The 17,535-nt window shown below is 46.8% G+C and overlaps 1 protein-coding gene across 2 annotated transcripts in view; it reads right to left on the bottom strand.

Annotated features, from left to right (window-relative positions):
- NCKAP5L (NCK associated protein 5 like) overlaps positions 1–17,283 on the bottom strand; it is a 55,560-nt gene extending 38,277 nt beyond the window's left edge. Inside the window, exons 1-2 of one of the 2 annotated variants that reach the window (XM_036761650.1) lie at positions 17,145–17,283; positions 3,078–3,150 (exon numbers count right to left, since the gene is read on the bottom strand). The gene's annotated coding sequence lies outside the window, so the exon portion shown is untranslated. The remainder of the gene's footprint in view (positions 1–3,077; positions 3,151–17,144) is intronic. The other variant, XM_036761652.1, reaches the window with a different exon arrangement.
- Between the last annotated feature and the right edge of the window lie 252 nt (positions 17,284–17,535).

Genomic DNA, 17,535 nt, shown 5'->3' with positions numbered 1-17,535 from the left:
ACATGCAGATGAATGGAACCTGAGGATGTCATGAAATCAAGCTGACTGGTCCACTACAATGTATGTTACATAATTTCCTCAGCAAGGAAATGCTCTTACACCTTCACTATCACCTTCACTATTCTCCATCACTAACCACAGCGATTGTTCTAAACTTGCTCATTTCTTTCCAAGCTCCCCAAAACATCCCCTCCCCTACTCTTTCAGCTAAGGACTTTCCTCCTACTTCACCTCCTTCTCCATCTCATATCACAAGACATTACCCCCCACTATCTCCTCCTTTCCCCATCTCAGAGGTACCCTTCCCAAGGCAAACTCCTCAATATCCACCTCTCCAATGTTTTTCAGCAGACTGCTCCCTCTATTATCCTCATTTTTCTCTAACATTTAACTTCTCCCTAACTACTTGCTCCTTCCTTGTTGCCTATAAATATGTCTGCATCTCCTAAAAACAAAAAAACCCGCACGTGGGCCTTGCTCGCTATCATCCTGGTATCATTCAGGTCCTCAAGTCCACGAAAAAGCCATCTAATGCTGGGTGCCTCCATTTCTCTCTCCTCTCCCTAGCTAACACTGCTTTCTCCAATGTTACCAGTAACCTCTCAAATGCCAAACCTAATGGCCTTTCCTCACTCCTTCTTGACCTGTCTGCAGCAGCTGATATTGTCCATCACCATCTTCTCTCTTAACTGTTCTCTCTTGGTTCTCCTCCTACCTGTCTGACCATTCTGAGTCTCCTTCACTGCATCTTCATCCAGGGCACAATCACTAACCATGGGTATCTCCCCCAGGATCTGTCCTAAGCCTTCTTTTCTCCCTCTATATTATCTCAATTGGCAATCTCATCAGCTCCCACTAGTGTGATGATCCAGACCTATATACAGCCTTAGTCTCTCTCCTTGGCTCCAGTCCCATATCACCATTTGCCTCTTGGACATCTCAAACTGGATATCTATAGGCATCTCAAACTCAGGATAGGCAAAACTTAAACTTGACATATCCCCAACTCCCCAAACCCTTCCTTCTTTCTAACTTCCCTGTAATTGTCAAGGGCACCACCATGCTCCTGGTCACCCAGGCTCACAACCTTGTTGTCAATTCTGACTCCTCACCTGAACTCACTCCCACATCCAACTTTCATGACAGATCTATCCCTTTCTCTCCACTCCTGTAGCCACCACCTTGGTGCAAGCTTTACCACTTCAGGCCTGTGTTATTATAATAGCCTTTGACGGCTTTTCCTGCCTCAAGTTTCTCCCTATTCCAATCCATCAGCAGATCTGTCCATGTCACTCCCTACTCAAACTCCAGTGGCTCCCTATTACCTTTAGGATCACATATAAAATTCCCTGTTTGGCATTTAAAGCTCTTCACAACCTGGTCCCTTCATACCTTCCCAGTGTTCTTATACCTTACTCCCTTCATATATGCTATGATCCAGTGACACTGGCCTACTTTATGTTCTTCATACAAGACACTTAATCTCTGATTCCATGCCTTTTCACTGGCTATCCCCCATGCCTGGAAAACTTTTTCTCCTCACTTCTGTCTTTCCTGGCTTCCTTTAAGTCAGCTCAAATTTAGAACTATGGCCAAAGGGCTATAAAATTGGATATACCCTTTGATTCAGCAATACCGCTTCTAGGGCTGTATCCCATAGAGATCATAAAAACAGGAAAAGGACCCACATGTACAAAAATATTTATAGTAGCTCTTTTTGTGATGGCCAAGAACTGGAAATTGAGGGGATGTCCATCAATTGGGGAATGGCTGAACAAGCTGTGGTATATGAATGTAATAGAATACTATCGCACTATAAGAAATGAGCAGGCATACTTAAAAACCTGCAAAGACTTATATGAACCGATGCAGAGTGAAATGAGCAGAACCAGAAGAACATTGCAGACAGTAACAGCCACATTGTTCGATGACTGACCTTGACAGACTTTGCCCTTCTCAGCAATGAAAGGATCTAGGACAACTCCAAAACATTAACGATGGAAAATGCTATCCATATCTAGAGAAAGAGCTTTGGAGTCTGAATGCAGATGGAAGCATATTATTTGCTCTCCTTTTCTTTTGTTATTTGGTTTTGTTTCTTCTTTCTTGTGGTTCCTCTCATTAGTTCTAACTCTTCTATACATAATGTGAAAATATGTTTAATATGAATGTAAAGGTAAAGCCTCTATCAGATCGTATGCCATCTTGGGGAGGGACAAGAACAGAGTGTGGGGGGGAACTGAAAACTCAAAAGCTTATGAAAGTGAATGTTAAAAACTAAAAATAATTATTTAAAAAAACAACCCAGCTCAAATCCCATCTTCAGTAAGAGGCCTTTCCCAGTCCCCTCCCTCTGAGATTACCTTCCTTCTACACTGTATATATCTTATATTTACACAGTTGCTTGCATGAAGTCCTTCCTAGTCAGAGTGTGAGCTCCTTGAGGGCAGGGATCTTGTTTTATCTTTTCTTTGAATCTTCAATGCTTATGGCAATACCTGACACATCAATGCTTCTTGATTGACTTGGGTTTTAGTCTTGGCTATGCTACTAAGTGTATGATCCTTGGGCCTTTATTTATTCAATGAGGATGGAGGAGATGATCTCCTGGGTCCTTTGCAGTTCTGACATTTTACGAATTCATGGTCCTGGGTTACGGAAGTGTTTCCTCCTTTTTATCTGAATTATGAACCTGAACTCCACTCCCAAAGGACAACTGGCTTTATTTCACTGTTCTTTCGTCTCTACATCTACATCAGATTCTCTGCAACAGTCAGTTGTATCTTTTCTATAGTAGTTTTGGAGGGAGTTTTTCCTACTAAGTGGGAACATCCATTCATTCCATGATGAGTAGAAAAAAGACTGGGTACCTCATCTCTCTAAGGATGGGGGCTCTGGAAGCATAAAGATTATGCATTACCTTCTCATTATCATACTGTTTTAGACATTAAGGACTTCATCTTCACTATACTACCTTCCCTTTCCATGTTTTTAATTCTTCAGGACAATTTCCCCCTCCAACCAACATTCCAAACCTACCCTCAAACTCCATACACATGGGAGATTGAAGCCCTTACCTCTCTCTCAGCTCAGCAATTTGGAGATATCACAGCTACAACAGCTACAATGGTCACCTTGTGTCAGCCAGGCCTGGAATGGGAAAGCACAGAGTCATGGAGACAGAGATAAAATATCATCTTCTCCGAGGCAAACCAATGGAAACACTGGAAAAGTCTAAAAATATATGCAAGGCACCATGCCTATAAACCTCACACCTCTGCAAAGGGGTGGGAGAGAAAGATTCTTTGTAATTCTGGAACATTCACTTTTGATTATTCTGTGGCTATTCCTTCCAATTCTGATTCTAATTCTTATACCTCCCCCACCCCCCATCTACTCAGGGGTGATTAACTAGTTTTTTCACCAGGAGTTTCCACTTCATCAGTTAAGAAAGGTCAGCTACATGGTCAATGGATCCCAGGAGCCAACTTTCCACCAGAGCCTCCAAAATTCCCTAAAGCAAGATTCCTGCTTTTTCCTCATTTCTCTACCAGGGTCCTTACTTTACCTTCATTCTTCTCAACTAACCTCTCAACCTCAACACTGCTAATAACCCAGACCAGCCAGTATGCTACAGGCTATACTTCTGGCCAGAGTTATCTCCTGACTCACCCATCTCCAGCTTATCTCTGGAGCCTTAATGGCTTCCCTTTCCCCTACAAAAATACAGTATTTAAAAAAAAAAAAAGTTTTCTGAAGCCACGGAGCAGGCGAGTGTTTTATTACACAATCTCAGGGTAGTAGGGAACCTTAAAGGTCATCTAATATGACTTATATCTGAGCAGTTGTTAAAAAAATAAAAATATGGGGCAGCTAGGTGGCGCAGTGAGTAGAGCACCGGCCCTGGAGTCAGGAGGACGTGAGTTCAAATCCGGCCTCAGACACTTGACACATGTACTAGCTGTGTGACCTTGGGCAAGTCACTTAACCCCAATTGCCCTGCCAAAAAGCAAAAAAAAATTAAAAAAAATAAAAATAGGATTATAGTAAAAAATCTTGAAAATATGACCATATTGTCTTGAAAACAAGGAATCCACTTCAAAGGCAGCTTTGCCATTTACTATTTATGTGACTTTAGGCAAGTCAGTTAACCTCTCTGGGACAATTTTTAATTTCCAAATTAAGGGAATTGGACTAAATGACCACTAAGGTCCCCTAGGACATCTCCCCAAGTGGTCATTTTTGGGGAATAAAATGGAAATTTTGGGTAAAAGGGAAGCACACAATTTAAAACACCCTTTAGAAAGTCAGTTTGTTATTTTGGGAACAAAAAAATGTATTATGTATAACTTGGTTTGTTCATAAAATCATCAAATTATATATTTAGAAATGTGAAGGCCCCCAAAATAGAATCTTCGAAAATTTTAGGAAAATAAGGGGGTTTGTTTCTCCTGATTTGGTTGGGGGGAAAAACCAATAGAATCTTTGGATTTGTAAACTGGGTTTTCCTGCCAGATTTTCCCATCTCCTCTCTCTATACTACTAAGTCTTCATGTTTACAAGATGGTAATGGTATGGTGTGAACAACACTGAATTTGGAGTCATGGAGAGTGAGTCTGAAGCCTTTTCATTCACTCACTCAATAAATATTCATAAGCTCACTACATACCAACTTTCCTTTAAGTCTTGCAAGACATACAAAGATGTGTAAGACACAACCAAGCCCTACTCTCCAAAAGGCACAGAAATAACTACACTAAAAAGGAAGCAGGGATGAGACCACTCCTCATCTGACTCCAGGTAACTTGCTATATAGCCAACCTGATGGGCAAAGATCCTACAAGAACCAATCTATTCCCAGCCCCAATGTGTCCAGGTGACCACACAGCTCCTAGTGTGCAAAGAGGGAGAAGGACCAGCACCTCGCACTGTCACACCTCCCAACTCCCTTTTAAACAGCTTGAGGACCAGGACCTTTACATCTTTGTACTAGTGCCTAACACATAGGAGATGCTTGATGTTTGTATGAATGCATGAATGGATGCACCTCTCTTTTAGGAGAAAACATTTTCCCTCTGGACAATCAGGGGATATCCTTTTTCCTGGCACATGGATCCCACTAGTCCTAGCCCAGGGGTGGGGAACCTGGGATCCTGAGGCCACATGTGGCCCTTTAGGTCCTCAAGTGCGGCCCTCTGACTGAATCCAAACTTCCTTAATAAAAGGATTCATTCTGTGAAGTTTGGATTCGGTTAAAGGGCTGCACTTGAGGATCTAGAGGGCTACATGTGGCCTTGAGGCTGCAGGTTCCCCACGCCTGTTAGCCTAACAGACCCACAGATCAGGTGGCAAAGCTGAGGAAATAATACTGACGGCTGACATTTCTATAGCACTTTACGTCTGCAGAGTGCTTTATATAAATTGTCACCTGATCCTCACAACAACCCCAGTATGAGGGAGGTGCTGTTATCTCTCAGTTACAGATAAGGAAACTGAGGCTTGGAGCTGAAGGACCTGAACAGGGCCATATAGCTAGTTGGTCTCTGAGATGTGATATGAACCCAACACTTCCTGATTCCACTTTCTCTACTGTCATGCTGCAACAACTCCAAAAGGAAAGCAGCTGAGTCCTGTCTCTCAGACTCTAGCACCCTGCCTCCTGTGACCTGGAACCAGTCTCACCTTCCCTTCCCTCACACATTCAAGATTCCTAGGTATGTAACTCTCACCCCATCCAGGGTGATCTAGTGTCTTTTAAAACTGCGCACGATGGAGTAGAAATAGGTGCCATTTTTTCTCTACCCCTCTACCCCTACCACCATTCTCCCCTTGCCCAGCGGGTCTTTCAGACCAGGGACATAAATGGACATTGCCTTTCCTCCTCCCCCTTTTTCTCCTTCCCTTACCCCAGCTCATAACAGCTGGCACCCAAAGCTTGGGAGTACGTACACAGGGGATGTAGCCAGCGGAAAGGAGCCAGGGCTGTGACTGGTTCCAGACATTAACCAATGAGAAGGCGCCTCCTGGGACTTCATGCTATTTCTCTTAGAGCCTCCTGGGGATCAAGACTAGGGACCAGGAACCAGGAGACCTGTGAGAGGAAGTGGTAGTGCTACTGGTGGTATAAAGCTAGGAGCTCTGCAGTCAGGAGAAGGTAAAAGATTTTAGATAAGAGCAAGGCAATCCCTCCGATTAGAGAAATATCCCTGAACCAAAGGGAAAAAAAACAGCTGCTTTCCTCACACATTCTCTGCCCACTCCAGGGGCTAGAACCTGTAAATATGGCTTGGGAAGTCACACTGAGCTCCTCCGCCTTCCTTTCTAAGCTTGGAATGAGGAGCTTGAGGATTCTAGGGACCAAAGGTATTACTAAGGCCTCATTCCTGAAGATGTATCTTAGTCTGGAGCCAGTTACCTTGGGAATTTCACACTAAATCCAAACCCTGGAGTGGGGAGGAGGGATCCAGACAATTTAGTTCCCCCTTCCCCTTCCTGACAACTGGTACCACCAGACACAATAGCTCTTTTCTCCTGACTCTGAGAAGACACATCTGCTCCGGAGGGCTGGAGGATTGGCTACACTCCCCTCTGGATCTCTTTTCCACATGCCTGCACATGTGCGTGCACACACACACACACATACACATCCCACCTTCCCTGGGAACTTGTGGAGTTTGTACACTGGTGATCCCGCCTGGATCTCTGAGGTGGATCCAGTGTACACAGATGATAAAGGGCAGGAACTTTTCCCACTACCAATCGTGTATGCTTCTCTGAGGCTCCAGGATATCAGATGAGTACCTCCTTCCCCCAAACATACAGGGCTCCCCAGCTTCAGCACAGCCCAAGCGACAAGAATAGCAGCTGCAGTGGGGGAGGGAATGGCACACCAACACAATGGGTTTATTTACAGGGTCACACACTAGGGGTTCTGCAGGCTTGGCCCCATCCCTGTCAGTCCAGGGCTCTTGCCACCTTTTATCCAGACTTCAGGGGGCTGGCTAAGGGGAAGAATGGGTCAGGACTTCACCCTGGGGCCTGCCTAGGCCATGCTCATCCTGCTGTTACTTCCATTCTTGCTCCATGGAAAGCCATCTTTCACCTCTGCATTGCTCAATCCAGCACCCAACCTCAAGGTCCTCTCTATTCTTTGTGTTCCTGCTGCACGGATAATAAGATGTAACTTTTATGTTGGCAGGTGGGGTTAGTTTTGATTCCTCCTCATAGGTCTGGAACAGTATTTTTTTGTATATTCCACCACCATGCCCATTGTAGAGGTTCATAGTAGGTCCTCTGTAAACACAGGCTAATAGGGGACTCAGTACATTCACTTCTACAATTGAGTTTTACCTTAAGGGCTGGAAGCCTCTTTTAATTTCAGCTGTTGAAAAAAGGACTGGAGGGAAAGGGTGAGAATATAAAATAGGCTTGGGTGAATAGAGGGTTAACATCTGTCTCTTAAAGGTCCTGCCAGTGAGGATGAAGAGGCTGGAAGTCCTACCACTAAATCTCTCTTCCCCCCAACTCTACCAGTTCTAATGTTCAAACTGACTAGGGTACAGAAGGGTGAAGAGGCCATATCCCATTAGTTCTTTCCAGACTTGTCCCTGACAGTGGCCACAGCCTTGAGGGGATTTTCAATTGTTGCAGGCTTTCGTGTTCTCCTCTCATAAATGGAGCTAATCCAAATTTACCTGGAATGCTCTCCCCTCCCTGGCCCATGAAAGTTACCCATCCACCCATCTTCCTGTCCTGAGCCCCTTCCTTTGTCCTATCCCCACGCTACCCCAACCGCAGAACAAGGAAGTCAAAACCTTTTCGACCTCCTGGGCATAAGTCAAGATTCACTACATATCCTTCAGGAACAAACTCTGCATATAAGACAGTGGTAGAGTGGATTGGTCTCTAACTGCTCTAAGATATGCAGGAGAGAAAAACTATGGGTTACCAGGCTGCATCTGAAGGACCAAGAAAAACAGAGCAAAAAAAGGAAAGCAGCTTCTTCCTATCAACCCCAGAAATGTGGTGTAGTCAGTCTGGGACTCACAATAGGCAGGTAGGTACTCTGCCACCTACTTGCCTGACTCCCATACATCTCCCAAGCTTCCATAAATTCAGAGCCCCAGGGTGACCCATGGATGCCAAGGGAACAAGGGAACAGGCTCTGGCATGCAGGGCATCCATCTGTGCCTGAGCAGCTCCAACCCTGACCTAGCTGACTCCTCAGAGACCAGCTGGCAGGGTGTGGCATGGAAGAGAATGCTGAGGACCTGCCCATGTGGTCCGCTTTGCCCAGAAGAGGAAGGGGAGAAAGGGAAGGGTACTCCTTCAAGCCCCATTTCAGGCTCAGCTCTGCCCACCAGCCTGGATCCAGGATCCTTAAATCCCTCTTCTGGATCAAGCCTATAACCCTAGGCAAGACCTTAACCTCTCTGGGTCACAGTTCCCCCATCAGGCTATGGTGAAGATGAATGAGGTCATGTCTGGATTGAAACAATAACCGCAGCAAAGGAGCAGGATATAAGATAAACCCATACAAATCATCGGCCTTTCTGCATATGACCACCAAAACCCAGCAGGAGGAGTCTGAGGAATTCCACTCAAAACAGAATATAGAATTATATACATATATATATATATATATATATATATATATATATATATATATATATATATATATATATATATATATATATATATATAATTTACAAAATAGTTGGGAGTCCACCTACCAAGGCACCCATAGGAATTACATGAATACAACTACAAAACTCTATGAAATAGAAACCTAAATAACTGGAAAGATCTTCATGGTTGGGTCATGCTGATATAATAAAAAGTATAATGATTCCTAAATTAACTTGCTTTTTTAATGCTATACCAATCAAACTACTTCATAGAACTAGGAAAAAAATAACAAAATTTATTTGGGAGAAAATGTCAAAAACCTCAAAGGAAATAATGGAAACAAGTAGAAAGGAAGGCAGTCTGGTCATATCAGATCTCAAACCATATTACAAAGTAGTAATCATGAAAACTACTTGGTTAAAAAAAAACAGAAAAGATATCGGCTGAACAGACAAGGCATATAACATTCAAAAATAAATGAAAGTGTTAAGTAAAGGATTTGATAAATTCAGAGATTCCCAACTACTGGACTCACTCACTATTCAACAAAAACTACTGGGAAAACGAGAAAGTAGTTTGGCAGAAATTAGGTTTAGATCAGATCAGTTAATACTTAATGAAATTAATTCAGAAGAGTCAGGAAGATCCGAGCTCCAATCCAGCCTCGGACACTTCCTAGCTGTGTGATCCTGGTCAAGTCACTCGACCTCTGATTGCCTTAATTCACTGGTGAAGGAGATGGCAAACTACTTCAGTATCTTTACCAAGAAAACACCACAGGCAGTTTGGTCCATAGGGGTCATGAAGAGTCTGACATGGCTGAACAACAAAATTCACTGGAAGGTCAAATACCAAAGCTGAAGCTTAAATACTCTGCCCACAGAATGAGAAAATGGGATTCACTGGAAAAGATCCTGATGTTGAGTAAGACTGAAAGCAAAAGGAAAAGGGGGTGGCAGAGGAAGAGACAGATAGATGGTGTCATGGAAACAACAAACGTGAACCTAGACAGACTTTGAGAGACAGGGGAGGATGGGGGCCTGCTGTACTATGGTCCATGGGGTCACAGAGAATTGGACATGACTGAACTGGATCACAACGAACAAGTTAAGCTCCAAATGGACAAGACTTAGATATAAAATGTCACATCATAAACAGAGTAGGAGCAAGGAAGGAAAGACCTTCTCCAACTCTAAACAGAGGAGTCCATGACCAAGCATGGAATAGAGAAGATCACAGAACACAAAATGGACAGTTTCGATTATATCACATAAACATTGAAAAGTGAGGGACAAACAAAATCAATGCAATTAAGATGAGAAGAGATCATTATCTGGAAAGGCTTTGCAGTTCCAACAAAGACAGGACACCCCACTGGGAAGTATCTGGGGTTGAAGAACAGATTGACAATCCAGTCAAGTAGTCCAGGGCCTTAGAGGCAGCATGGCAGAGCAGAGAGTTGGAGTCTGGAAGCCCCAAGTTTAAGTCCTACCTCAGACACTTATTGGCTGTATGGCCCTGATCAAGCCTAAGGATCAAAGATTTAGAGTCTCAGAGACCATCAAGGCCAATGCCCTCATTTCACAGGTGAGAAAACTAAGTTCAGAGAGCATAAGTGATTTGCCCAGTCACACATCTAGTAACTAAGTGGATGAGGTGGGATTTGAATCTAGGTCTTCGTGACTCCAAGTCCAGCACTCTGTCTATTATGCTACATTACACATCACCTTTCTCAGACAGGCTCCTCATTAGTAAAACAGAATGATCACCGCACCAATCTCACTGGGTGATCCTTAATGAGGATCTAATGGGAATGAATATTGAGCACTTCGCAAACCTTAAGGCATCATATAAATAAACGTTAGCTATTATGTGATAGATCCTCTCTTCTCCACACCCCTTCCCCACTTGTCCCACAACCTTCCCAAGAAAACAAACAAAGAACAAAAGAGAGTAAGAGCCAGCAAGGCAAAGCCTTATTACTTCTTATCCAGGGGACATGGAGTGAGATGCCCTCTACTAAGGAAATGAAGAACAGATCCAGTTCACAATGGAAGGCAAAGTTCAGGCTTGGGAAAATAGGTCTAGGGCCAGAGACTGGGGGCCAGGGTAGTGTTAAGCTCCCCAGTTACTAGCAGTCAGAATAAAGGGCCCCGGAAGACACTCATTGGTTGAATGGAGGAAGAAGCTGCCTCTGCCCAAATATAGACATCAGCTCCCACATCCTTCAGGCAATGTTAACAAGGGGTTTAGCACAGTATCAACACACCTGGGGCCCAGGGCAGTTCAATGGGTAGTAGTGTGTATGGCCTCCCGAGACTCCTCTTGGTGCAGTATTCTATTCCAAGGTTATGGGAAAAGTGGGGATGTATCCTAAACCATGTGAGGGGTCCGGGAACCCTACTGTTAAGGTCACCCAACAGAGCAGGCCTCCTTGAGCTTCTCCTTCCCCATCATCAAGGTCCCAGCTTTTGGTCCTTGGCACACACATCACTCTCCAAATCAAGAGGTACTTGTAGAATCTTTCCATCAAGTGACAAAGGCTTCCAAAGAAAATCGTGTCCTTTTAAGTTTTCCCTCCTACATAACCCCATCCTTTCAAACTAGATCTGGGATTCCGAACCAATCCTGTCTGTCCTCCCAGGAAAGACGTGCCTAAGGCCAGTCCAGATCTACTACAATTTCTGCAGATGAAAACGGCTGCCCCTACATCCGCAGGTGAACCCAGCCCAGTTCAGATGTCTGAGGGAGGTGGCTGGGCAGGAGGTCCATGGCTGACTTGCACTGATTCTCCTATTCCACGTGGGCAGTGTGTGGCTCAATAGCCGGATTGCGGGCACTTAAAGGGGAATATGAGCAGCTGTTGCCTATGAGATCCAGCAGGGAGAGGTAGCAGAAGATATGCGGGTGAGTCAGCCCAGTAGAGGTTAAAGCATTTCCTTCCCTCAGAATTGGAGATGACCCTCTCTGTTGGGGGTGAAGGGGGCAGGTTATCCTACAGAGAGGGAGAGAGATGAGATTATCTTTGGAAGGCTAGGCTAACCAATAATCTGTTTAGGAAGCGGTCGAGACAACTTCTGTCTTTGAGCTGGATACGTCTTGTCCGTGGGAAAAGACTCTGGAATGGAGGTAGAAAGCTGGAAATATGGCAACAGAGGCTGAAAATGGTGGTGTGTTGACTAGGGAGTGGGGGTGGGGAAAAGAGTTGGAAGAGCACCGGCTCCAAGAGGTGCCTGGGGCTGCTGCAGTCAGGTCCGGAGGGTGTCTCAACAGATCCCCATACCAAAGGGCCAATTATATCCCCCACATCAAGCCCAGCCTAGAGCTATGGTGAATCAGGCCCTGGGAACCTCCACCACTAAGTAACTCCAGAGCCACACCCTAAGGGTTGGAGGGGGCCCCCCAACCAAACCCCAGAAAAGTCCTATTGTGCTTTTTCCCATTCCCCACCTCCACCTGATTCTAGGATCCAGAATGTGAGCCACTTAACAATTCTAGATTGGGCATCAAGGGGTGTGGGAACTGAGAGAGAAGTTGGAATGAGAGGCAGAACTGTAAGAACTGTAACTGATTAAACACCTCATGAGCAGGACTAGTGACAACCAACAAGATCTTTCTTTTAAATGTGCAGGCGGCGTGGGGGGGGGGGGAGTATGAATTCAGGCCTGGCATGGCTTTTTTCACTATTGCTGCAGCATGGTTTTTCAGAAATGGTTATAACATCAATGATAATTCCCTTTAATAACAACTTGGCCTCCGCAGATCCTTTCATCTGTACAGCTCCCAGGGCTGGGCAAATGGTAATTAGTGGATGGAGTTACACCCTGGTGATGGCATGTTATTAACTCACCGGCACATGCAGGGAAACCGAGGCACAAGGAAAAGAGCATCTTCCCTTACTGAACTCAGGACCCCCAAAACGTCTTTTGAGTCTCGCATCACTTGAGGACTGAAGGCAGAATGATCAAATTGCCCTCTAAGCTTCAGGCTAACGTTAAGTATAAGGAAGGGATAGGGGTCCCTGAAGCCCCCTTCCAGAGACTTCAAGCATAAGGCTGGAAGTCTGGGGTGGGATGTTAAATAAAGGAAGCACAAACCATCATCTTATCTCATTCACTTTTGAGGATGGCAGCTATCAGGCCCTTTTCCCTGCCCTGGCTAAGGAGCCAGTGTTATGTAAAATGGTAAAATGAGGGTTTGACTTCAAAATTCAGAAGAACTTCTCTTTTGATCAGCTAAAGCCACTGGAGAGTAAGATCCCTGAAATAACTCAGGGGAAGTACTCTATCCATGTCAACTACTATGTACTAAGAAATTTTGCTACTTTATGCCTTTTGCTCATCAAAAGGTAGGATTCTTCCAAGTTCTGGCTCTTAATTGATCTAGCTTCATCTTGAAGTCTTCTTTTCTCACTGCCTCAGGCCTCTGATTTTCTATCTTTGAAACAGGAGTTATATACAGTGGCAGGGCCTACCAGTTCATTCAATGCTGCAGAATACAACATGGACAAAGACCTGCTACTGCCCTGCCAATCCCAGAGATGCCAGGATAGGGAGGAAAAAATCAAGGCACCAAAGAACAGAATTTTCTTGGTGTTTGTCCCTCTTCTTACTGTGGTGGACAAGGGAAACATGAGGGCAATCCAATCCATCCCCACAGATAGAAAAGACAGGCAATGCCCATGAAGACTCACAGAAATGACAGGAACAAGGAAATCAAAAGGATCGTGGATAAGTTGCAAATAGCAGCTTTCACCAGTTCTCTAAGAACAGGATTGGATTCAAGATCCCCCGACTTTAAAGCTTTTGAGTGCTTTTTCTAGACACATCACAGATCTGACTAGAGGCGCCAGAAGACGGTCCTTCCTCATTCTCAGGGAACACTCAGAGACCCCAGCACCAACTTTCAGAAACCCAAGATCCAAGATCACCAGCTATGTAATGTCCTCCCCATACCTCTCTCCCAATCCCATCTCCCAGTTAGCTGGACCCTTTCATGTGAGCTAATCAGTGTGGTATAGTGGAAAAAACACTGGGCTGGGAACCGGGAAACTCAAAGCTAGTACTGGGTCTACTACCAACCAATTGTGTGATCTTAAGCAATAACAAGTAATAATAAAAATACACATTTATATAGTGTTTTTAAGGTTTGCAAAGCACTTTGTGAGGTAGGTAGCAGTCATTCATACTCCCATTTTACAGACGAAGAAACTGAGGCCCAATAAGGTAAAATGATTTGCCCAGCATTGTCACGGTCTAGGAAGGAATTGGGATTTGAACCAGATTTCACTCCAATGCACTCCTCTATGCCAGGATGCTTCTCTGAGGCTCAGTTTCCTCATTTGTGAAAAGGAGAAGTGGACTGATCTTTGAGGTCTCTTCTAGTTTTTGACATTCCATGATTCTGTTATTTAGCATTCAGTGGTATGGGTTTTTCGAGTAAATCTGCAAGTGACTACTTCAAAACAAATCCTAAATAAGTAAGAAATCTAATCCAGTCAATTCATTTTGGTGTTGGGAAGGTAAACTGCTGTGGAAGAGGACATTCTGAAACACTGGACAGCTGGGGTCAACAGGACCACCACAAAGATATTAGGTAGCCTTCCTTCCTTGAAAACAAGGGTTCTTGATGCGGTTTTTTATTTTTATCATAGACCTCTTTGGCAATTTGGCTGACCCCACGAGTCCTTTCCTTGGAATGATGTTTTTAAACATATAAAACAAAACAAAACAAAATGTATAGGACTACAAAAGAAACCAATTACATGGAAGTAAAGATGTAATTTTTTTTCCAACCACGTTCCTGGATCCACTAAAATCTATTCATAGACCCCCTTGGTGAGGGGAGGGGCATGTCTGAAGACTCCAGGTTAAGATCCCCTGGTTTAGGAGATCATTTCATGCCTCTTCCACCTCTCAGGCAAGGTCACCCCTAAGCTTATGCTGAAACTGGACCCACCCTGGAGAAGAGGCTGTTACTGCCTAACCTTCAGTGGATAATTCAACTTTGGGGAGAGCATGTGTATCAATGCAAATGCTTTCTGACAAGCTGCTTTTATTTTGGGAAGTGACACAATCCACACCAGAAGCTCAGGATAGACATCCCCATTGCCATCAAGACATTCTCCTTCATATCTACCATCAACAATAGCTCCTACCAGAAATTTAACCCCTGTGGGCAGATGTGCTGAAACTCAAGGTCTCCACTGTGTCAAATAAAGTGGACAGAGAGAAAGTGACAGTACACACAAATCCTGATGGTTCCTAGTACTTCGAACCTGAATTCTTCCCTCCAATGTTCCCTGTAGTACCTGGGAAACCAAGGATAAAAAGAAGTAAGAGGTACAGAGGGGCCTCTAGCTCCAAGGTAGAACATGTTCCAACCTGGAGAGCCAGACTCCAGAAAAAGCCCTGCACCCAGGGGAAAAAAAGGGGGGGGGGTAGTTCAGGAACAGTGAGGTAGGGGCTGCTTCATCCTGATGCCAGGATGGTAAGGCAGGCTAGGTGGGAAGAAAGGAAGCTGGTGGGGGAATTGGGGGGAAGAAACTTCTGTCAGAGCTCCTAAATGAGTGCAGGGCAGCACGGCACTCCCTCCCCTTACCCTCTTCCTGTGAGGGAATGGATGAGCTTTCTCCCTGGCCCAGATCCTACAACAAGTCCAAACAGTTGAGCTACAAACTGTCTCCTGGGAATCCGCCTGCCTCACTGCCCTCCTCCTCCCTCTTTAACCCCCACTTAAAGGACCAACTCAAGTTTTAGAGGAGCCAAGGTACCTCAGCAGGGGCCATGGTCCTGCAAGCTTTACCAGTCCTGTTGCAAAGGAAGGATAATAGGAAGATATCAGTTGCCACCTCATCTTGACCTCCTCTGTCTAGTTTCTGAGCCTAAGGCTGTTTAAAACCAAGCCACACAAGTAAATTTGGACATCCAAACCAAGCTACTGGCTTAAGTCCCCCATGCCTCTCAAGTCTCAGTCACAGGATTTCTTCCTTTCCATACTGCCACCAGCTTCATCCTGCTACACTCTAGGGCTGGCTACCTTTCAGGGACAATAACTGTCTTCCCTTGAAGTCCAGTTGCTTTTCCTGGTCCTCTCCCTCTGCTGCCTTAAGTGCGTGGAGTAGATGAGAGATGCTTAAAGGACCAAGGTCACCTCACCCTTGGACCATCTGTTTTGAAGACAAGGCCCAGCTGCAGAGAAACATCTGCTGGGGCAAGGATATGTAGTTCTGGGTCTGGAGACCCATCAGCTCAGGGTGAGGAGGAGCCTAATCAGAGGCGAATTTTTTTACTTCCCTCCTTGAGATATCTCAAAGGGCTAGGGGTATCTCCAACCAGCTGGCACAGCATGAGCAGAGGAGGGACTGCAGCACAGGCTGTGGGCCCTAGTTAATTTTCCTCAAGGTTACAGATTATAGGAAGACCATCCCCATTGCCATTCCCCAAATCAGAAGGCTTCTGCCGTGTGTTTTTTGTTGTTTGGGGAGAATGGGAGAAGAGTAATTGTCATATAAGGTCTCCCTCCAAAACCCATTAACCTCAACTCCCAGTCTCAGTCTAGAGGGACAGAAATGTCTTAAGTTGGCCCCTGCCTGAAGAATACTGACTCAGTTGACCCTTGGTTCGATCCCAGGGTGAGCCCAGGGCCGTGGGGGCAGGTAGAGGACCCAGGGATGGGGCCAGAGCGGGTCTTGGGGAGTGACCCAGGGTTGGAACCAGGGCGGGTCTCGGGGAGTGACCAAGAGATGGGGCCAGCGCGGGTCTCGGGGAGTGACCCAGGGATGGAGCCAGCGCCGGTCTCGGGGAGTGACCAAGAGATGGGGCCAGCGCGGGTCTCCGGGAAGGACGGGGGTGAGGGGGAGGGTAGTGGGGGGAGCTGGACCTTGGAAGGTAAAGGAAGGGGCCGGAGGTGGGGGGGGGGGGTCTGTCCGGAGAGCCGCACTCCGAGTAGGGTGGGGGCAGTGGCGGGCACAGGCGCATTCCCCGCATTCTTCTGGCACTGAAGCCAAGAGCCCGGGCCGACTTCGCTGAAGGGGCTGCCTAGGCCCCACTTCCTGCGCAGCCCACCCCCATTCAGCCTTTTCTTATCCTCCATCCTCCCCTCACTCCACCCCACCAGCCGGGGATTCTGAGCACTGTGGGGTTCTGCCCCCTCACAGTGGGGATGGGGTGGGGAGCAGGACCCTACGCCTGCGATGCTGAGGGTGGGGGCGCTGGGCGAGCGGGACAAGGTCAGAGACTCTGGAGCTGGGAGGGGGCTGGCCCCGGAACACCCCTCTGCCCCTCCAGTTTTCCTTCCGGGGACACGGAGCGTGCGCGGAGATGGCCGGGGGGGGGGGGCCGCGAATGGACTCAGCCGCGGGCGGGATGGCCCCCAGGGAGGAAGGAGGAGGCTGGGGTGGGGTGGGGATGGGGGGGTCAAGGCGGAAGGCCGGGCTGCCACGAAAGCGTTAACCCTCCTGGGCCGGGGCTCCCGCCCGCCTTCCCCAGCAAGATCCGTGCGCGGCCGAGACTCACCGAGGGCTCTGGCCGGGGCCGGGCCGGGCCGGATCCACTGGGTCCATGGCGGCTGCGGCTGCGGCTGCGGCTGCGGCTGCGGCAGCGGGCCGGGAACGGGGGGCGGAGGAAGGCAGGGCTCGGGCCGCCGCCTGATGTCAGAGCTTTAAAGGGGCCCTCTGGCCCCGCCCCCTCCCCTCCAGGCCCCGCCCCAGTCCGCCCGCACAGCCAATCCGCGCCCCCCTGGGACTCGGGCCCCGCCCCTCGCCTCTGCCAGATGTTCCCGGCCCGAGTTCGGCTCTCCCCCCACCCCCCACCCCCAGCCGCGCGAGCCGCTTCCGCCCAGTCACTGAGACACTGCCCGCTATCCTTACCGGCCTGATCCACCTTTTCTGTGCTGGGCTTGGTAGCC

This window comes from Trichosurus vulpecula, chromosome 5 (genome assembly GCF_011100635.1).
Source record: "Trichosurus vulpecula isolate mTriVul1 chromosome 5, mTriVul1.pri, whole genome shotgun sequence".
Lineage (NCBI taxonomy): Eukaryota > Metazoa > Chordata > Mammalia > Diprotodontia > Phalangeridae > Trichosurus > Trichosurus vulpecula.
This window is presented reverse-complemented; position numbering and strand designations above follow the sequence as displayed.